This window comes from Crocuta crocuta, unplaced genomic scaffold (genome assembly GCF_008692635.1).
Source record: "Crocuta crocuta isolate KB4526 unplaced genomic scaffold, BGI_CrCroc_1.0 scaffold216, whole genome shotgun sequence".
Taxonomy (NCBI): domain Eukaryota; kingdom Metazoa; phylum Chordata; class Mammalia; order Carnivora; family Hyaenidae; genus Crocuta; species Crocuta crocuta.
The window spans coordinates 7,518,935-7,541,894 of record NW_027531504.1 but is presented as its reverse complement, the minus strand read 5'-3'; the positions used below and the strand labels follow the sequence as shown (position 1 = coordinate 7,541,894).

The 22,960-nt window shown below is 42.9% G+C and overlaps 1 protein-coding gene and 1 pseudogene across 4 annotated transcripts in view; both read left to right on the top strand.

Annotated features, from left to right (window-relative positions):
* CRADD (CARD and death domain containing adaptor protein) overlaps nucleotides 1-22,960 on the top strand; it is a 176,224-nt gene that overhangs the window by 4,412 nt on the left and 148,852 nt on the right. The window lies entirely within an intron of this gene.
* On the top strand, nucleotides 19,894-20,011 carry LOC144238488 (U4 spliceosomal RNA; annotated as a pseudogene).

The following is a 22,960-nucleotide window of genomic DNA, read 5'->3' as shown; positions in this document are numbered from 1 at the left end:
TCCAGCATTGTAAGAGAGTAGTTTTAATAAGCTTTTAAAAAGTCCATTTAAGTCTTGTAAAGGCATTTTTGAATTTTGAGAAATTAAACTGTAGGGAAGTGTGGAGCTTATATATTTGGTGTATACATTAACCTTGTCTGATCTTTTACTCCCTTTGATTGTCATTATTAGTTAATTTGTGTAGATTTGGTGGACTCCTCTTAGGAGGCTTGAGAACAAATGGGCTGGAATACCTATTTCTCTTTGGCCAAGAGACCGAAATTTCTCCAAGAAAGAACTGATTTCATTTGATTCAAAAGCGTTTTTGTTTTTGTCTTCTCCGGGAATCCTGGTTTCCCCTTTGCTTGTTTAATTTCTTTGTTTCACTGTAAGTTTTGAGCTGCCTCAAAAGGCCTTATTTGGTGATTGATCCTTGTTAGTTGGTTTTTATTTATATTCTGGGTGTAATGTTTTAGAGAAAAATCGAGTTGTATCTTAATCCCCTCTGGTCTCTTAAATCACACCCTTAGCAAATCCCAAACATGAAGAAATACTTTAAACCTTCGATTCCTTCAGAGTCTGCCTAGATGATAGGTCGTCCTCTCTCTGCTTTAAGAAAAAAAAAAAAAAGTCTAAGATGTTAATGGATAATTGATTTTGTGTTTTTCTCACCTTGTAAGGACTCTTACATTTTAAAAGAGGATTCTGGAGATAAAATTACTTAAGCCAGCGTGGCACCATGGAAGGGACACTTCTTAGTGTGTCTCTTGCTGGCAAAGGTCACTTAGTAGACAGTAGATCAGCTGGCAGCCATCCCTGGGCTCCTGTCCGGTCTTTTAGGAGATGAGGACAGTGCTGAATCTGGGTGTAGGCAGCATGTGCCTGCCTGCCTGGCTTCCTACTGCTCATGGGCCCTGTCTGCTGACAGGCTCTCTCTAGGGCCTGAGCTAATCTGGATCTGGAAAGGAGGTTTATGGGCAGCCCCAGCCTCACCAGCTGGTAGGACGTAGCCTGAGATGTGGTGGGAGCGACTCCTGGGCCCCGGGACATCCTGTTCCACTGCGTTGACCCTGTTTGTGGGACTGGGTCTCTGCTGGGATTCTCACCTAACAGTCAGCGTGGCAACTTTGCCTTTAACTCCCGTCTTATGTTAGACTTGGGAGTTTTTCTCCACGCCCCCCCTCCCCTCCTCCGCAGGCTAGATTCCTGCATTAGGCCCTCTTAGCCACTGGCAAGGATGAAGAGCAGAAGTCTTGGAGCACAGCTCCGTGTCTCATGTGTTAGCATCAGATGCCTCAACTCTTTGGCCTCCTGGGGCTATTTGCTTCAACTTTGCCTGAGTTTGAGCCGGTCCTCGCCACTGACCCTATGCCCTGACACCGTGGCTGCCCTCACTGGCACGGGTCGTGGGTCGAGCCTGTTTTCTCCTCTACCCGTGGGCTCCAGGGCTCAGCCTGTCCCTTTTCGAGCTGGCCTGTATGACCGTGCAGAGGCACATCAGCTACCATCTCAAGATATACTCTGGCTCTCGGATGGATGCTTGAATGTGTCTGAAGTTACTGAGCAATAATGATAAAAATCTTAAGGATCATAATAGGTTTATTAGAGAAATTTCTAGCCTGGGATTCTCTGGTCATACCGTGAATAAGCCCTACTCTGCATATATAAGTTCAATGTTGATCTCAGTTCATCCAGCTTGTGGTCTATCCAGGCACTTCCGTGGCCGAGTAGAGTTTGCTACTTGGCATCCTGTGTACTCGAGAGGGAGTGGTGGGTCAGCCTCCACAGTAAGGCCCTTTGCCGTGGTGAGGCCGGAGTCTACAGGGAGCCCCAGCGTGCTTATCGTGGCCCTCCTGAGGACCCACTGGACGCCAGGCACTAAGTAATAAAGTCATGTGAAGGGCCTCCAGATCAGCCGAGGGGATTCACTTGTTCATTCAACAAATATCGAGTATTGACATTAGGTGCAAGGATATTATGGGAAACCAAGCCCCTGCGCTTCTGGGGCTCACTGCATTCTGTAGTCTGACAGGGACAGACAGCAAGTGGATAATAGTGCTCTGAAGGACAGCGTGTGGTGCTGAGGGAGGGCTTCGCGTACTGTGCGCCAGGGGCTGGGGCGGGGGTGGGGGGAGTCAGAGAAAGTCTCTCTGCTGCGATGACGTGGGCAGACACCTGAATTCTGCAGCAGAGTGGCTACTTGGAGGAAGAACGTTTTAGGTAAAGGGGACCCGAACACACAGGAGCTCCAGTGGGAGCCCTCGGTGACAGTATGGCTCGAGCCCAGGCCTGTGTGGGATAATAACCTCCCTCACGGAGAGATGAGTCACGCTGCATGTCAGCAAAGGCCCAGTCTTGGCCGTTTGTTGTCATGCTTCCCAAAATGTGAGATGCGTGGACAGCCATGATGTTGGATGGTTCTTTAAAATGATTTTAGACGATATGCAGGTATGGGAGTAAATCTCATGGTGAGAGTCATTTCCTTTTTCTTTCCTTTCAATCCTGATGATATCCAGATGAAAGTCTCTGTTTGCTGGAATATAGCTCTTGACACTTGCTAGTTTTTTCTTTTTAACAAAGAGAAACAGGTCCTTATGCCTAAAGCCTTCTGTGGACAACAGAAATTAGCTAGAATTGAGTGGTGTTGCCTTTTCCCTCATATTAACCTCATGGTTTCTTTCTGTTTATGGAAAGTAAAACTGCTTTCTATTTATGAACTTACTTTTAATTTTTTAATGTTTATTTGCTTATTTTGAGAGGAGAGGGAGTGAGCAGAGGAGGAAGGGCAAAGAGAGAGGGAGTGAGAGAATCCCAAGCAGGCTCTTCACTGTCAGTGCGGAGCCCTACTTGGGGCTTAAAACCACAAACCGTGAGATCATGACCTGAGCTGACATTGAGTCTGGTGTTTAACTGACTAAGCCACCCAGGCACCTCAGGAAGTTACTTTAAAAAATACATTGCTTTTATCTAAGTAAAAATGAGTCACATAAAGAAAAATACTATGAAATAATGGTTTGAAGATGTGGCAAAAATTGCAAAGATTCTTCACACATTTTCTCATTTAAAAAGACAGGAGTTTGGGGCAGGAATCATCCTCTGGTTGTGTAGTTAGGGAAGGAAGGTTCCAGCTATAGTTCATATGGATGTTGGTGCCATATTCAAGGTATTTTCTAGTTTTTCTCATTCAGATTATGCAGAGTGACTGGGAATTGGTTAAATTTATTAGTAGCATTGCCAGAATGACTTAATTTTAAGTTTTCTAAATTGTAAACATATTCGTTTGCTAATGTCCCAGAGTCAGCAAGATGGAGACATATTCTGCTATTCTAGAATTTGAGGCTGGGCGGGACTCACAGATCATCTAATTTTTTTCTGAGAAAGCTGAGGCCTAGGGAGATTAAGTCAACTTGCCCATGATTACATAGCTAGTTAATGTAATTTATTGCCGAACTAGAATCCAGGGCTCCCAACTCTTGATGTAGGATTTTTTTCTGCTAATCTTGGTTCCCCACTGGGTTTCAAATGGACCTGTATTATGCTGTTGTGTTAATAATTGAAATAAGCTTTTAAAAAATTAGAGTAATGCCTTTTGTTTTGTTTTAAGAGGAAAAATTTCAAGGGCTTTTAGAGGTATACTGGGATAAAATTTTGCTAAAATACTTTATTTTTATTAATGCTAATTTTAATCATTTAAAAGGAAATGTAGATAGTTTAATACTACATTTTATCAGAATATTTCTCCCCCTGCTTCTGCGAGGCTGACATAAAGGAAGGGTGGAAGACTTTTATCGAGTATTTATGGGACTGATGAAATAATGCATCTGTTGGCAGCTAATTGTAGCTCTTTCTAGGAATAGCAAACCATGTGACAGGCCTCTCCCCAGCAGGGATGCTTCCATTTCACTTTAAAAAATGGATTTAATGTTCTCTTCTCTTAGAAATTCTCACTGTGACTTTTTTCTCCCTCCTGTGGGTGTATGGGCCACATCAGTCACCCTATTGACTATTGTGGTTGATTTAGCTTAATGTTTCTCAGCCGTGGCTTTAAAAAAATTACTGATCCCTAGACCAATTCATGCCAAAATCTGTCGAGGTGTGATCTGGGCAGTGGTAGTAAGACACGCACACATACATGTACATACACATTTGCACACCCATGCATGTGTGCATGAGCAAGCACAGGGACCTGTGCAAACACCTTGTGAGGTTATTTTAAAATGCAGCCAGGGTTGAGAACCTTGAAATCAGACCAGCTGATTTAGGCACATGGCTCCTCTGTCACTTGCTGTTCCCCAAGTATGAACTTCCCAAAGTCGTGTACTTGCTTGAAGAGTTGTTTTTGTTTTCTAGTGAGGCGCGGTGGAAAGGTGGTAGGAATGGGGATGTAGAAGGATGTGTAGTTTTGTTTTAACCACAAGTGTTTGTAATTCTTTGAATTTCTTGAACAGTATTGCTCAAGAATGTTTCAGAACCTCAGACCCTACTGCCAGTGACTCTACTGCCAATATTTAAATCTACTAGAAGAACTCTCTGGGGATATAAAGGCTTGATGGACATGAAATAAAATTGACTGGAGTGTTTTGAATTAGCAGATACGTTAGGATGTGGGGGAATCATTCTCATTGTCTATTCACATTGTTCAGTAGTTACAAACCATCCACAACACTTTGTGCTCCATACATCAGGCTGTCCAAATGGAGACAGAACCTACCAGGGGAGAATGAGATGGATGCTGCTCTCCGATTCAAAGTGAACTGAAGATGGCTTGAGGATGGATGAGAGGAGAAGAGAGACAAAGGGCCTTTTGGGAAGACTGGGAATGGCTTAGCCAGTGAAAGAACTATCAAAATATTTATTGGCAGCTTTACTTTGTGCCATGTACTGGTCCAGGTCCTTTGCATTTATTAATTCCTTTGATCCTGGCTGTAACTTGGTGAGACAGGTGATGGTATTCTTACTGTTACTGCGGAGAGATGTTTAGTCATTTGCTCAGGGGCATACAACCGAGTAGAGCCAGATTTGGAATTCAAGCACTTCAAAGCCTGCTAATTCATAGCCTATAAAAAAACACATTTTTGAGATACGCTCTTCTCTCCCCCCCCTAATTCTGACAACCCGTGACTGCTCCAGAACCCATCATTTGCCAGCCCCCAATGTCCTTCCTTCCTCTACTCTAGTCACTCCTGGATGCAGCATGAGGGGCATCTCTGTCTCTTTCCTGACTATCATCAGAAGACTAAATTCTGATTGGTATCTCTCTCTTCCCCATCTCTTATTTTATTCTTTTTGGGGGTGAGGTCTAATGTGAGGCCATATACATGGGTCAAGGAGCGGAGCCCTTGGGTTGCTCCTCTCCCAACTTGCTACCTTGAGAGTAAAAAAAGACTGAGTCTTCTTGGCTGTGATTAGGAGACGGTGTGTTGGCTCTCCTGACACTGGAATCAGGTTCCGCTTTTGCAGCTCTTAAATCTTGCTATCGAAAGGCGAAAGTCATCAGTTCTAATGACCAGCCCTTCTGGCGGCACAACCTCAGAGTTTAACCGTACACTTAGCAAGGTAGCTCTTTTTACGGGTGTCGTTCAAACTTGTAGGCCGTTGTTGTAGCTAGCTGCAGGAATGTTTGCCTTTGCTTCATTTTAATAGGCAGCTGTGTTTATACTTGTTCTTCAGTTTGAACAGTAAGGAGTATATGTATATGCTTCTCTGGCAGACTTTTTCCCCAGAAGAAGAAAAAAAAAGGTACATTGTACTTTTCCAAACAGTAAATTTTAATTAAGAAGGAAATGTGACCTCTAAAAGAAGTTTAGTCCTAGGCTTTATTTTTGTTAACGTTATAAAAGAAATCTTAACTCCTTGTAAGAAGTGCCAAGTTGACAATTCCTGGAAATGTTCATGTTCTATTTATGCTCCGCACCATAGCAGAGAGGGTGGTGACGCTGTTACCAAAATAATACTGCTGAGATGTAGTAAGTGGCAAAGGAGAGCTTTGTGGCTTCATAACCTAAACATAAGACTTTTACAGCCCCTCTCAGTTCCATCATTTGTACATAAGGTGTATGGGTGCTGAGTGGTAATGACCAAGTTGTTCTGGAGACTTGCAGAGGCATAGACCACGTCCGCCGGGACTTGCCCCATTGTTAGAACTGTAGATGGGACCGCAGAGACCCTCACTGTACAGATGAGGAAACTCAAAGATGTAAGTCAGTCTAACAGCATGTATGTGGACTCTGGTTCAAGCAGTGGGCTTCCTGCTAACATAAGCAAAAATAGGAATTTCTCTGACGTATACTGGGTTGTTCACAACTTTGAAAGAATTGTTAACATTTCAGTGTCCAGTAAAGTGGGAGTGAGGCACCTCTGGGGATCTCTGGCCATTAATGTTCTTCCACTGAGCCCCTCCACTGTGCCCTCTCTCAAGATTCAGGGTCTGCTTGGTCTGGGTTGAGTCATGAGCCCTTCGTTTAGGACACCAGAGTCACCTGGAATGGGGAAGGGACAGATCCAAAAAGAAGAGGTGAAAGCTGAGTAAGACGTGGCCACCATACTGTATCACTCCCATTCTTTTTTAATTGAACCCATTCTATACTTGTGGACCTGGAAAGAAACGAAAGCCCTTTAAAGAAAGGAGAATGTTCTACATCATAGGACAGCAAGGATGGGGTCGAAGGCCAGAGGTAGTAAGAAAAGTAGAGGAGAACAGTTTTTAGAGCAAGGTAGGTCTTCTGAAACCTTTCCAAAATGAGAAGATACTGGGGAAAAAACAGATTTGAGAATGTTGAAGCAGAGAGGCGGTAGAAAGAATTTGGATTGGGTTCTGGCCTCAGGACTTTACGTACACAAACCTGCTTTATCCTTTGAGGTCAGCACTATTACTGTTACTTGCATTTTACAAATAAGAGTATTAGATGAGTTTCCCAAGGTCATATAACTTGGTAGTAGCAGAGCTGAGATTTGAACACTGAATTGTCTGGTCCTGGTCCAGTCCATGCTACTGATTGCTAGGCTATTCTGTTCCTAGTAACCAATTCTTGGTTCTGATCCATGTCACATGTCTCAGAGTACCTTACCTGGGCTTGCTAGAGCTTCTTTATTTTCTAGCCCTTTCTTCTCTGGAGTCTCACATGTAGCCACCTTTTTCATCGTGCTTTTACAAAGTTTATCAGATGAGAGGTTAAAAAATACCAAAGAAGATAAAAAGTATTTTCTAAGAAATGTGATTAGACAAAAATAAAGATTTTGAATGAGATTGACGTGGCAGTTTTTGTTCCTTGAATCTTTATCTCTCCCCTTTCAGTTTTTTTGTTTGTTTGTTTGTTTGTTTGTTTAAGTTCTGAATCAGCCCTTTGTTGTCCTTTTTCAGGCCTCCTCGTATTTGAGCCCTTTTATTCCTTTATGTGCCAGTCAGGATCCATTCAGGAAACAAAAACCACGTAGTAATTTGAACAAGGGAAGTTTACTATAAAGAATTATTAACTAGTAAGAGGTTAACTGTGGTTAACTGCTGAAGGGGTAGGAGAGCTCTCTAAGGGATATGGGAAGAACAGATGGAAAAAGCTATATTTTCTAGGAAGAAGCTATTTTTCTCCGAAGGAGAGTACAGGATGAAGTTTCCAAGAGCTTGCAAGAGGCCCCTTGCCACCCCCAAGACTGAGTGTCAGTCCCCTTTGGAGATGAAGTGACTGCCACGTGAATATGGGGCCTACTGGTGGCCAGTGCACTGGCTCGACCGGTCTGTAAGAGCAGCCCGCTTGGCTGAGAATCTTGGTAGAGCATGTGGGTGGACCAGCGCCGATCCTTAGCAGTCTGCTGAGTGGCAGAGAGATTCCCTGCAGAGTAAGCCCCTTTGGGCTTCCCAAGTGCCCCTGGCTGTACACTTTGGGGGTGGGGGGCATAAAGCAGGAAAGCATCCCAGACCCCAGTGAAGAGCCCCTGCCTCTGCTGTGGACTTTCAGTGTCTCTCCAGTGCCCTCTTTTGATGGAAACGAACACTGCACCATCTGGCAAAGGCCAGATGTCCCCAGGGTCCAGCCCCAGGGTCACCAAGCAGGGCAAAGAGGGCAAATTTAGAGCTAAGAAGTAATACATCGCTAACTGGTGTACCTCATCTATAAAACGATGGTAGTATATCATTCCCAAAGTAGTTCTAAGAACCTGATTTACTCAATTGGTTTATTTAGCCAACATTTATTGACTCTCTACCATTGCTGGCTATTCAGCAAAGGCTGCCATTGTCTATTTTTGTTTGTCTCTGAAAATAGACTCGTCATATCTAAGGCAGAGGCTGTTCTTATCTCTACCTGCACAACCTGTCTAGCATAGTGCTGGATACACATTAGTCCTCACATGTTTGTCAAGTGAATGAAGGAATGACAGCGAAGATGGATGTAAAGATGGAATCATACCCTCAAAGAGTTAAAGTTATAACTGGGGAAAGGTAAAGGCAAATAAAAGATGATAATGTGGCATTTTAGTTACCTTTGGTTGTGTAACAAGCTACTTTAAAACATAATGGCCTGAACAGTTGTTTATTTTTTTACATGATTTTTTTTTAATTTGAGAGAGAGAGCGAGAGCAAGCATGAGCTCATGAGTGGAGGAGAGGAGAGAGAGAGGGAGAGAGGGAGAGAGAGAGAGAGAGAGAGAGAGAGAGAGAGAGAGAGAGAGAGAGAATCTTAAGTAGGCTCCACATTCAGAGTAGACCCTGACATGGGGCTCGATCCCATGACCCTGGGACCATGAATGGTTACTTACTTTTACATGCATGTATAATTTGGGCTGGGCCCAGAAGGGGCAGCTCATTTCTGCTCTAGCCAGTGTCAGTTGGAGTGGCTTAACTGGGGCTGGAGGAGCCATTTCCCAGATGTGTTCTCATATTTCTGGTAAACTGTTGCTGCTTGTTAGTCCCTCCCCACATAGGCCTTTCTGGGGGTGGCTGGGGGTTCCTCACAGTATGGTGGTTGAGTTTCAAGAAGCAGGAAGTGGAAGCTGCCAGTTTCTTAAGGCCTGGGCCCAGATGCTGGTCTAGTGTTAACTCTCACTATATTCTGTGGGTAAGCTGTCCTAGAGCCCAGGTTCAATGAGCCAACATAGAAACCTCACATTTTCTTGGGAAGTATGTCAAATCATTCTGGGGCCTTATTGCACTTATCAGATGTAGTGACTTAAAGTATATATATTTATTATCATAAATGGAAATGTAGCTGCCGCACATGAACGTGACTTGTAAATTAATAACAAATATTCTTACTAGTTTAACAAAACGAATGTTTTAAAAAGTGAAAATAGCTCTTTTTTCTCCCCATATATAAAGGCAACATATATTTGTTGCTTAGCAAGCAAAGGCTCTAGAAAGATACCAAAACAATGGAAATCATCCATAATCTTATTGCCCAGAGGGAATCATGGTTTATAACAAACAAGTAGTGAAATTCAGTATTTGGGGTTTTACCTTGAGACATTGTTTTAGAAGCTCTCTCTTTTCTGAACTACAGTTGTTTGACTGGGAAGTTACTATTTACTTGATACTAACACTTATATCTGGAGTTTCTTATGTGATGCCAACTAAAGAATAAAATTCAGAAGATTATATGTGTGTGTGTAAAAAAAATGTATTTTTTTCTTCAGAGAGTAAAACTTTCTGAATCAATTTGAAGTAGTCTTTTAAATGATCCTTGAGGCTAGTCACTAGTTGTTTCATTTCAGTTAGCAGAGGGTGGGGGTGGGGTGCGCTGGACTTAAATGACCTTCTCCAGTTACTCTTAAGGAACTATGAGGAATATTCTTCACTCTGTTGTTTCAAGTATTTTTCTGTTTATCTTTCTATGAGTATCCCATTTCAAAGTGTTTCACTAGGATATTATATAACCTGAGTTTTTCCCCCTAGGTCTCCTGTGTGTATGCTTTTAAATATTATGTTTCTAAATCTTTTCTCTTCGTTGTTTTTCTCAAGCTGCTCCACTATAGGTGATTAAGTTCTTGCCCGTGGCATTTTAAAATCTATTTATATCCCTCACATTGACTAGATTTGTAAATATGTGAGTGTTCTGGATGGCACATGAGATATTTTCCCCCGTTTGTACTTGGAAAGGCATTCCTAATGACTGTTTTCATTAAATCACGGAGTGTATTTCAAAGAAACTGTTAAAACCTTTGGCGGAATAATCCTATCCCATCCCCCTCCTTATTATCAGAGTAAACACTATAAACCATTGTAGGAGGGGCTGTATAAGTCAGAGGAAAGAGCAGATATGAGAAACTCCAAAACTTTGCTTCCTGCATTATTTCAGCGAGCATTTATTGAATTTCTGTTTGCTAGGAATATGGAAGGTTAGGTACAGAAATGAATGGGGCGCCTGGTGGCTTAGTCGGTTAAGCGTCCGACTTTCGCTTAGGTCATGATCTCGCGGTTCGTGGGTTCGAGCCCCGCGTCGGGCTCTGTGCTGACTGCCAGCTCAGAGCCTGGAGCTTACTTCAGAGTCTGTGTCTCCCTCTCTCTCTGACCCTCCCCTGCTCACGCTGTCTCTCTCTCTCTCCTAGAAATAAATAAAAATATATATAAAAAAAAGAAATTACTAACGTATGATTCCTGCCCTCAGGTTGCTCCAGATAAATGAGGTGATACATGGAAGGTGTTTAGACTAGAGTCTGGCATCTAGTTAACGTTCAGTGAATGTTAGTTGTTGTCATTATTATCATTAGAGGTAACTGAAGAGTTGTGACAGAGAGAGCTATGTGCAAGGGACAGAATGGCTCCACCTAGCCTGTGGCAAGACCGAATTGGGGAAGGCTTTAGAGAGTGTGTATAGTTGAGTGTTGAAGGGGAAGTAGGAGTTCCCTAGGAAGGCAGAGGGGAAGGGCCTTCTAAGCAGAGGTAACAGAAAGTGCCAAGGCATGGAGGCAATGGCTGTACGTTGTATGCACTGAGTGCCTGGGGATGGGGTGGTGTGTTGTGACAGCAGCTAGGGCTGGGGGCTCAGGCCCAGTGCTGCTGCACAGGGGCCTTGAGTGCCATGTCAAGGTTCAATCTGTGATGGAGCACAACTAATGAAATTTGAGAAAGGGATTGACGTGAATAGACTTGCAGTTAGAAAGCCTCCTTTGGCGTCAAATGGACGGGAAGCTGGCCGAAATAGGGGCAAGGAGTCCAGTTAGGAAGTCCAGTTAGTTGTTGGAACAATCTAGATGAAAAATGGTGAGGACTAGGCACTGACATTAAGGATAGAGAAGCGGGGGATGGGTTTAGAGAGATTTAGGAGGAAGGATTATTACATACTTCTTCATGGGGGGGTGGTCCCAAGGGGATATTTTCCCCAGGTGAAAATTGGTTGGGGGAGAGGTGTAAAAAAGCTCCTCAGATATTAAGATTCAGTAGGGCCACAGTCCATAAACAGAGAAGCAGTTATCCATGTTGTTAAAATGTCATGGCAGCGATGCTCGTAGGGAAAACCTGTCTGAAAAGGCCTAGAGAAGCAACGATGACACTGAAGTTGAGAAGCACGGGGTTAGAAGGACCCAGTGCCCGGTTGAACTGTGGGCTGAGGGAGAAAGAAGACTCCAGCATGGTTCCTGGGTTTGTGGTTTGGACAGCTAGTCCTGCTCACCAGGAATGGCCGCCCAGTGTGTTTGCTGGGTGTGCGCGCTCTGCTCCTTGAGTGTGAGCTAATAGTGACTCACATTTATCGAGCACTTATCGTGATCCAGCCCCTTAGTGCCTTACGTTTGTTAATAGTGTGAGGTACAGACTATTATTGTTCCCATTTTTTCATAGGAGGAAGCTGAGACCCAGCCCGGAGCCATAGGCATTTCTTTCCGTGAGAATGCGGGGTGAGTGTCTGGAGATATTGGGTCTAGGCCCTGGATGAAGTCATGCTCTTCCCTTTATCTGCTTTGTGATGGCAGCTAGATTATTTCGTTTTTATTTTTTCCTCTACATTTTAATTCATGTGTACAACAGAGCTGCCTCTACTCTTCTCTAAGAGTACTTGTTGAAGTTAGATGAGAGGGTATACGAACGAATCTTTCAAAACATAAGGTGCTGTGTAAATGTAGGTGGTGTTTTTCGTGTTAGCTAGTGCCCCACGGGTCGTTGGTAAATGCCATTTTTCTCCTTTGCCTCACTTCTCTCCTTTCCACTCTGTTCTAGCAGCTCCCAGAAGGCTGGAAGAACAGAATGAGACTCTCCCCCACCCTCAGCCCCCCAGCACTGGTGTTGCAACTGCCGCTATGTCGTCTGACCCCTCCTCCCTTACTGGGCCCAGAAGATGACTCAGGCAGCTTTTATTTCCTGGGGTTTTCACGAATGTCCTCCCATCTGAACACAGCGATCCACTTCTCGAGCTGTGGTCCTTGCACTTCTGCTCCTTGCAGCTGTTTTCCCAGAGGTCACCAGGGACCTTTGGTTAAGTCCACTGGCGTTTTTCAGGTTGCCACTTGCTGTCTCGGCAGCGTCCGACACTGGGGGCTCCTCTCTCTTTCATTCTCAGTGTTGCCCCCTTCCTGGGTCCTGTTTTTCCTCCTGTCCCCCCATTTACTATTCCTCAGCTTCTCCCTGCTCTGTTTGCCTCTTAAATGCTTCTCTTCCCTGGAGTTCTGTTAAATTCTTATCTTCTCACTGGCACGGTTCTCCTCGGGCGGAGCCCATCTGCGCCCCTGGACCCCTGGCGTGATGACCACCTCAACGAGAGCTCTTCTGTATCACGGTCTCTAGGCCCAGTAGCCAGCTGCCCTCAGTCCTCCACCTGAACACGACACGGCCAAGGGAGGGCCTCCCGCCTCTCACATAAGACTTCCTCTTCCTCGGTCATGGTTTTTTTCTCCCGTTCAAAAATATATTCCTGTTCGAGTAATCAGAAGAACGTGGTGGTATTTTTTTTGTTTGGTTTGGTGTTTTGGAAGCACTTGGCCCAGACGTCACCTCTTTCTTGAAGCTCTGTGCACCCCTTCCATGGCTGGCTGAGAACCCCCTCCTCTGTGTTTCCAGAGCACCAGGGGAATATTTCTCTTATGGCACATCCATACTGGGTTAGAAAATTTTGTCCTCGAGTAGACTGTGAGTTCATCGAAGGCAAGAACTGAGTTTTTCATCCTTGTAGACTCAGAACGTAGCATGTTGCAAAATACTTACTGGGACCAATAAATGTTGGTTGAGTGTATGCGTTTGTGGTAGCCTCTCTCTTGCTCCCCTCACCTTCCTCTTCATCTCCGGGCATCATAACTGTTTATATTCTTTAGTTCGTGTTGCCGTAATAAAATATCCAGACTAGGTAGCTTTAAACAACCAAAATTTATTCTCTAACAGTCCCAGAGGCTAAAAGACCCAGGTCAAGTTGTCAGCAGGCTTGGTTTCTTCAGAGGCCCCATTGGCTTCAGATGGCCACCCTCCGGCTGCGTCTACCCTCAGTGTGTGTGTCTGTGTGTGTGTGTGTGTGTGTGTCCCTGTGTCCTAATTTCCTTCCCTTATAAGGATACCACTCGTATTGGATTAGGGCCACCCTAATGGCCTCATTTAAACTTAATTACTTCTTTAAAGACTCCCAATACAGTCGCATTCCTAAGTACCGGGGCCGGGGCTTCAACAGAAGACTTTTGGGAAGGAAACAATTCAGCCCATGACACTATTATTGCTTTTTTAACTTTATCTTATTTGTCAGCCTTCCTCCATAGTCAGCAGATAATAACCCTTTAGTTCTTGATCCTCCATGAAAGTGATTCTTTGGCATTTCTTAGAGGTTGCTATTTAATGTTTGCTGGGTTCCAGGCTTCAGGCATTCATTTTACAAAACTTAAAACAGTTTGTTCTGGTCTCTGTGCCATGAAGTTTTTAACCTGCCTGGTTATTAAACCATTTTATCAGCATTATTTTTAACTGTTGTAACAATGAAATCTCACATGTGGGTGTGTTTTTTACCTTCTCACTGGTGAAAGTTCCTCTCATGGAGGTATAGATTAGGTATAGGAGTGGGTGCAGCCATTAGAACCTCTGAAGTCCATCTCTGCCCAGGGCCAAATTATATTAAAGATGAAGGAAATTCTGGGGTGCCTGGGTGGCTCAGTCGGTTGAGTGTCCAACTCTTGATTTTGGCTCAGGTCATGATCTCAGGGTTGTGGGATCGAGGCCTGCATTGGACTCCATGCTGAATATGGAGCCAGGTTTTAAGATTCTCTCTCTCTCTCTCTCTCTACCTCTCTCCCTCCCTCCCTCTCTCTCAAAAAAAAAAAAAAAAAGGATGAGGGAAATTCTAAGACTGAAGACTTGAGGCTTTCACAATTGGCCCCCTTGAACTCATATTCCTATGTACAGTTGCACAAGATAAAAGCAAAATGAAAATCACCCTCTCCAACAGGCACATACCCCACCAGACTTGTAAGGACAAACTGTCCTTGCCTGCTAAGAGAATAATTTTGTACACATAGTAACCTCAGTTCTTAAATTCTGGGCTGCTTGGTTAATCTGCATTTTTATGATGTTTAGCTTTCTCATAGTTTAATCTATAGCCCCTATCCTGGGCTACTCATTAGCTGACTTCCCTTTCATCCCTTCATTTCCCACAGATGCCCTAGAAACTTGGCATCCTGCTTCTTTTTTTCTACCCTCTCCCCACACCCTCAAGCTTTCACCTTTTTTACTTGGGTTTCTCAACCCTTAGGCTGCAGTTTCCTGACTTCTCGTGGCATCCCTTCTTCCTTCTCTATTCACATTCTCTTCTTCTTCCTTTCCCAGTAACCTTCTTTTAGAAGCAAGCTGCAGTTTCCAAGCTAATTTTGACTTTTTGCTACCACCTTGCCTTTGGTATAAAGCAGAGACTGGCAACCTATGGCCAAGTCCCTGTGGTCCCTATCCAGTCCACTACCCTGCCTTTGTGTGGCCTGTGAGCTTAGAATGGTCTTTACCTTTTCAAAGGGTTGAAACAAAAAAACAAAACAAAAGAATATTTCATGACATGTGAGAATTATAGGAGATTCAAATTTTAGTGTCTATAAGTAAAGTTTTATTTATTTATACACACAAGCCATTCTTATTTGCTTATATGTTGTCTGTGTCTCTTTCACATATACTGGCAGAGTTCAGTAGTTGCAGTAGAGAATTTTTGGCCCACAAAGTCCAAAAAATATTTACCATTTGCACCTTCACAGAGAAGGTCTGCCCCACACTTCGTATAAAGAGTTAGACAAGCCAGAAAATAGCTTTGCATGGCAGGAATCAGTTTTGTTTACCTTTCTTTTCTTGGTGCTTACCAGAATGCTGGATTAAAGCTAATGTTTGGTTCTAAAATTGTTTTGAGAGTCAAAAGTGGAGAGGCCCTTCTTCAGGGCAAACTTTTCCTGTGAAAGTACGTCATTATCTTTGCCATTTCTTTTGAATTAAATTTTGCCAGAAGTGATTCATCATACCAGGGCCATTGAACCTTTTCTTTCATTTCTAAAATTGTACGTAAGAGAAAAAGAATTAGGTAAACCAAACAGATAAAACTCCTTTGTACTCTGCACATTCACACGAGGATTTAATTTCAGCTTATCCCGTATACTTACTCATGGTTTAGTCCCAAAATGAAGTATTGGGGTGATGAGATAATGTTAGCATTTGAGTACTAACCACAAAAAGAGTTAAGCAAGGTTTGCCGTCATGAGCATTTGGCTTTTGTTCTCATCTGTCATATATTTTGTATATTTTTCACAACCCCCTATCTTGTCTTTGTTTTCACCTCCTTTGAAGGGAATCATTTACCACTGAAACTCAAACCTCAGGACAAGTAATGCCAAGCAAGGGTAAGAAATTTCTTCCCATTCCCGTGACAGCCATTGTGCTATTTCTGTCTGTTATTTAGAAGTGTGGCTATATGAGGTTTCTCAATCCCCTAAGGCATTTGTTAACAATGCATTTTGAGTGGTCACAGAGTGCTGTGGGCTCTAAAAGGCGTCAAAGTGATTACATCAGAAATAGAAGGTTCTTTAAGGAGTTTGTAGTCTTGATGGCAAGACAGGGGCAACATGCTTGTCAATTTCTTAACAGCGGCCTACTGAGAATGGAGTTTCACCAGAGCCTGAAGCAGGACAGAGTGATCTCAGCGGGGAGGAGGGTAAAGCAGGGAATGCTTCTAGGGCAGCTCTGGGTCGCAAGGAAAGTAGTCATGATTATAGGGAAGAAGCCAGTCCACAGTAGATGCTGAGTACTTCCTCCAAGATACTTTCCCAAGATGCTTTGCTGGAACATTAAACCTATCATGTTCCAATGAAATGACCTTTCCGCAGCTTCTCTTCTTGCCTTTAGTAGTGTCGTCAGTGCCATTTTGTTTTCTGAATTATATACCTGCCCTTTTTACAAAGTAGGTCCTTGAATGAGTGAGTTCTGTGAGGGGAAGGATAGCAAATAGGTTGTTTGGCTCAAATGAAGAATTGATGTTTTTAGAGAAAGAGAGAGAGGCGGGTAAGAGAGAGATGAGCTGATGGATATTCTTAATGTCTAGGCATTGGTTTGGGCTTGAGAGGGTGGGATGTGGGGGTCGAGCCTTGAATGTGAGGAAACTGGCCTAGGGAGAGAGACCATCACTCCATCTGCCATCTTCTGGGGCTGATTTATCTGCCCCATACCTTCCAGATTTCCCCAGATTTTAGCTGAGATAGAGACTTGCAGTCTTTTTTTCATTTTAACTCAANCGGGGGGGGTGGGGGGGGGAATGAGAATCCCACATCTCGGGTGGTAGCTGACTGTGGTTCTGCACGACATGGCGCTCAACCTTGCAGTTGCCCTTGTGAGAAGGAAGTGTCTCAACCTGTTCTTTGATGCTTTTCAGGGTCACACTGTGCCACCACCTGGAAACTTTATCTCCATTTCTCCCATCTTCTCTCCACCCTGCACAAAACAAACAACCAAGCCAACCCCCTACAACTCTTTCCAGGCAAATTCACCTTATAGGTGCTGTGGTGAGCCTGTGGATGGGGGCACAGTGGTCTTTTGGCACTGTTGATAGCAGCGGCCCTGGATAAGTGAGGTAAAAGCACCCACCCTGAGGGCACTGTTTTCCCACACTCTGGGCCATTCACATTTGATAAGCTCCATTCTGATTCATTTCACAAATGGCTTAAATCATTTATGTTGTTTTGTGCCATTCACTTGGGAAATGAAAACAGACATAAAATAGACATTTTAATTGTTTTAGGATGAGTGTTTCTTTGCACCTACTGTAGACTTGCAGGACCAGCCAAAGGTAGATTTTGGCTCCAAGGCTGCTGACTGCATGGTTGCTGATTGCATGCTGCTGTGTTCTTGGCAGAAGTGAACACAGCCAAAGATTATTAGTATGTTCAAAAGGGGCAAAAAGGCAGTTCCTCTTTAGAAAGCAAGAAGACAGGTGTCAATCAGGTATTGCTTCCCCCTCCCCCCCCCGCCTTCCTTAAGGTCCTTTTAATACAAAGAAATTTTGAGTAAAAAAATGTGGTATACTCAAAAGAATGAGGAATCAGTTGGTCTAGGCTTAGATATTGGCTGTTTCCCACTGCTTCTGTGTCCTTGGACAAGATTTTTTTAAAAATGACTACTTACTTTGAAATGATTTAAGACCAGAAGTTCCAGAAGTAGTGCAGAGTTTTCTCAGGGATCTTTCACTCAGTTTTCCCCAACCAAAAGTATCTTCTATATAACCATAGTACATTGTCAAAAGCAGGACACTGACATTGGTACTATTAACTTAAATATAGACCTTACTGGGATAGCTTTAATATGTACTTCCTGTGTGTGTATGTATGTGTGTGTGTATGTGTGTGCGTGTGCATGTGTGTGTTAATTCTATGAAATTCTATCACATGTAGATTTGTGTATGTTTTTGATTTTCAATGCATACTTACCTTGAAATTATTCTGAGTTTTTGTGTAAATAGTAATAGCAAAATAGAAAAACTGGAAATTATTTAATCTGGAAATCTCAATTTAATACTCTTAATTAAAAGACTTCTGGATTAGGATGTAGAAGGTCAGGTTCTAATCCCAACTGTCCACCTGGGGAAGAAATGAGGGAGCGAACCCAGACGGAAATATTGATTTCTCGTGGTTCCAGCTTAAAACCTGGGAATCATCATCCTCGCTTTCATCTTCTGCTGCACCAACCCTCCTCCCCAACATCTGTTCCATTATCCAACCTTCTAGAATGTTCTTCAGATATGTCTACTTATCTCCATCCCTTGCCAGGAGAATTGCAGTAGCTTCTACACATACGGGAGTACCGTTCATTTTCCACACAGCAGCGTGTAACTCCTCTGAGCAAACCCTCTCGCGGTGGTTTTCCATTGTACTGAGATGCAGTGTGAGATGCATGGGCCCTTATCAGAGCCCATGAGGCCCTTGTGATTGGAAAGCTGCTCCGGTCTCATCTGTGTTCTCCCTCACCGTGTTCCAGCCACACAGGTCTCCTGGCGGCTGCTCCCGGTGCCCAGGGCAGTTTCTGCCGAGGCCTTTGTTCTAGCTGTTCCTTCCTCCAGTGTGCCCTGCTCCTCCTCCTGTCATGATTAGCCCCTTCTGGTAATTGAGGTGTCAGGCCCCTTCAGCAAGGCCTACCCGGCCAGTCCAGATTAGAGCCCTCGTAAGTCACCTTCTATCATGTCATCCTATTTTCTCTCCTTTGTAACTTTTAACATGATCTGAATCTGGATTGAATTTGTTTTTGCTTGACCAGTGAGTTACCCTTCCTTAGACTGGAAGGAAGCTCCTCGAGAAGTAGGGCTGCTGCTCTGTGTCCCCGGTGCCCAGGACAGCCCCTGCCCTGTAGGACAGCGCCTGCCCCCTCAGTAACTAGTTTTTGAGTAGCTGCATCCATGGACCAGGTAATCAGAGAGATTCTTGAAACTGAAAAAATACTTGATTGAATAAAAGAATTTGATGTTTAAAATTATTAAATTTTTCTGTATTTGGGACTCTGAGGAAAGTCAGAAGCATCATGATCCAATTCTTATATACTATAGATTCCCTTTTGTGTGCCTGTGTATTAATAACAGGTCTTTTTCTGAGTCAGGACCATTTGAGGTAGAAAATGTAAATCCTCTATACCCTGGTGACAGGCTCCTGTCTGCCTGAACATGTCAGGCCATGTTAGTGATTTGAAGAAGTAAATTTGAAATGTACTCATTTCCCCCATCGTGGTGCTTTGGCATTAGAGAAGACCATTGAGCAGGTTTTAGTTCTCTTGGTAATAAATAAGGTGCAAGAAACTTAGTATCATGTGGTTTGGCATTTAGCCAAACTTGCTTTCATTATTAGCTTAAACACCTTCCCTTTCTTTTGATTTTCACACGTAAGTAATGGCTCCTGAGGCTGGAAGACACAGAGCTGCTAATGTTCTCACTGAAATGAAAAGACCATGATTTATGTCCTCTGCTACATTTCTTAAATTCCTGGTTAACTTTCATTTTATTGATAGTGAGAGCCACATAGCCAAAATGTCACTGTGTTTGCTTTTGATGGTGTTACCAGCTACTTGTGCCTTTTAAGCAGTTTTAGAAATGTTATGCAGTGTGGGAATGTAAATACATGTGTTTTTAGACATGTGTTAATGCTGACTTAATGATTTACTGCTGCTGAAGGAATGATTTCTGTGTGAAGGAAATCATTAGTCTTTCATTAAGTATTTTTATCAGAGGTTAGTGTGTTTTCTCTAATTAAATTCTGGAGTTCTCTTTTGAAAAATGTATGTACCCAGATAGCTGCTAGTGCTATAAATGTTGACATTTAGTTCCTTTTGTTATGATTTTATTGTTGTTATTGATAATGAATTATTTTTCAAGCAAATACACGTGCTTAGAAATCTGGAAGGTGATATTTTCTGTTAAAAGCATTTTGCCATTTTCATATTGTTATTTACACCTCTAGCTTGTAGGGTGTTTTCTTAAGAACTTACTTTCTTCTGTTGATTTTTAAAAATGGCATACCGAGCTTTGTGCAGTGGTAGTATAGTAGCCAGTAAGGTTTATCCAAGGCGTGATTATTGCTAATTAAAAATGGCATACCAGTGGTGAGTGTGAGTTCATATTATGAAAACTGTGAGTGGTGGAATATGATTAGACATACTGTAAGGTAGTAGTTTATGTGAAAAATTGATGCTCTAAAGCATTTACTACCAAAATTTGTTCTCTTCGCATTACCCCTGCTCCCTACCCTTGGCGCCACATAATGGCTCTGTATTTTCTGTATTTTTTTTTTTTTTTTTGAAGAGCCAAACATGATTTGAAGAAGGTAGTGGGGGGTAGGAAGAGGAGGAGGGTATAAAATGAGCAGGCTGCTTTCCCAGAAGCCTCTCACATGTAGGATCTGAAATGGCTGTTGTTGGGGAAAACTGATATTCATACTGATGGGGGTAAAAATGCCTGCCCATTTTGAGGAGCTTTTGTTTTCATAATAGAACTTCTTTGTACAGAAAAAAGGATGGTCTAAAGGAGAAGGACCATTTACAGTTGAGTGTTTTCCATTCTGGTAGCGTCTGAGAATAATTTTCAGAAATTCCTAGTATTGCATGTAATCATTGTTTAGCAGTTGGTTCTTTTTATTTTTATGATAGAATTGTGCATTTAATTTCTGTTTTAAGTCCCACCCATGTTTTTAAGTAGTATAATACAGTTGATCCTTGAACAACATGAGGGTTAGTGGTGCCGACCCTCCGTGCAGTCAAAAATCCGCAAATAACTTTTGACTTCTCCAAAGTTACCTGCTAATTAGCCTATTGTCGACTGGAAGCCTTGCCAATCACATAAACAGTCAATTAACACGTAGTTTGTATTTTTATTTACAATATACTGTCTCCTTACAATAAGGTAAGCTAGAGAAAGGAAAGTGTTATTAAGAAAATCATAAGGAAGAGAAAATACATTTACCGTACTGTACTGTATTTACTGAAAAAACCCATGTGTAAGTGGATCCACGTAGTTCAAATCCACGCTGTTCAAGGGTCAACTCTAAATTGTTTTCTTACACTCTAAATTGTTTTCTTACCTGTTGGTTGACTGAGTGAAAATATGTATAATTTGGCCAATAGCATTAATTCTGCGACCTGTATAATCCAAATGGATGCTGTGGCTTTTACAATGGATGTCTTTCAGGTGACTTTTGTTGGCCTGCAATTTTAGTAGTACGATTGATTCAGAGTAGTCATTCAAAATCACCTAATTTGTCTTCCTCATGTCTATGGGTCAGATCTCTGGGAAGAGCAGTTTGTTGGACAAAGGACAAATCTTATCATTTTTATAAATGATTGGAGGGGAGGCACTTTTGGGAGTAGTGATGTTCTATGGTTTTTTTTTAAATTAAAAAACTAGTGTGTAGCAGACTGCCCTCAAATATGGCAGATTCAAAGAACCATTTTACTGCGTGGGTTAAGAACTTAGGAAAGACTCAGCTTTGTGGTTTGTTTTTGATCCACAAGATGTCAGTTGAAGTGGCCGGGGCTGGAAGAGCCACTTCTAAGATCACTTCTTTACTCCTATGTCTGGGCTGGTGTGGTCGACTGTTGATGCTGGCTCTTGGCAGGGCACTTCGCTGTGGCTGTTGGTTTGAGCACCAACACATCGTCTCTTCATGGTGCTTGGGGGTTACTCACAGCTGAGCAGCTAGGTTTCTGGATGGAGTGTCTCCAAAAGATGTGGGCAGAAACTTTAAGGCTCAAGGCTTCTTGTGACCTAGCCCCATGAGTCCTAGAACACTAATTCTCCCACATTTTAGTGGTCAGATAAGTCCCTAAGACCAACGCAGACTCCAGGTGAGGGGGAATTATCCTCCACCTTTCATTAAGAGAAGCAGCGAAGAATTCGAGGCCATCTTTAATCGCTGGTGTGGGGATCATATCAGGATAGCATTTACTTAATAGCAATTTATGCCTCTCCTGAAGTTCAAATGGCTTAAAGTACAAATGCTAATAAGTAGTTCCACTTAAGGGGACCCCATTCCAAGTGGTAGAGGCTTCATTTAAATAAAAACTCTGGTGTGATTCATCCCAGTCATTTAATGGATGACTGTAATCTCAAAATATCTAGGAAGATGTCAGTCCTCTGAGTCATAGCGCAAACCAGTTTGTCAAAAGAGTTCAAAGGAAACATAGATCTTACAGCTGGAAAGGACTCCAAGGGATTACATCATCATTATCACCTTCCAAAAAGATTTATTGGGCACCATGTAGGTGCCAAGCCCTGGAAATGCTGAGGAGAATATGATACAGTTCTTGTCCTTGAGGCATAGTTGAGGAAATAGGATTGATACATTAGAGATGAACAGAAATCCACTGAATATAGACTGGGCGACAAATAAAAGGACAGGTGATACGTGCACAGGAAGGAGAAGTGATCAGTAGAGGCTTGCTGGGGCTGGGGTAGGGCTGGGAAAGAGCATAAACAGATAGGCTTCCCATTACACCGAAAACAAAATCCAAAGTGTGGGTCATTACCTATAAGTCCCTATGTGAACTGGATCCCTGCTTTCTCTCTGATCTCCTTTTTCACCTCTTTTCCTCACTCACTAGCCTCCTTCCTTGAATATTGCAGACATTTCAGGACCTTTGCATTTTCTCATTCCTCTGCCTGGAATGTTCTTTCCCCACATGGCCCCATGGCTTGCTTTCTGACTCAGTTACATCTCTGGTCAAATATGCACTCTTCAAGCTTTCTCTGTTCACCCACCCTATCTACTTCCTATCCTTCATCACTGTTTATCTTCCTGAAGTCGGGGCCATTTCCTGCCTTGTTCATTATTGTATCCTCAGCACCTAGAACAGTGCCTGACAAATAGTTCGTGCCTGATAAAAAGTTGGTTGAATGAATGAACGAGTAAGCAAATGTAAAACTTGAGACAGGGAAGGATTTAGATTTAGCAAGTGGAAAGCAGATGGTATCGTTGGCTGCCTGCAAGGTAGAGTGAAAGAGAAGCAAAAGTATACATGATAGATTTATAGATCATTTGTTTTAACACCCTGACATCAGGGGTCTTCATTTTACAACTTTGGGTCCTTCAGACTG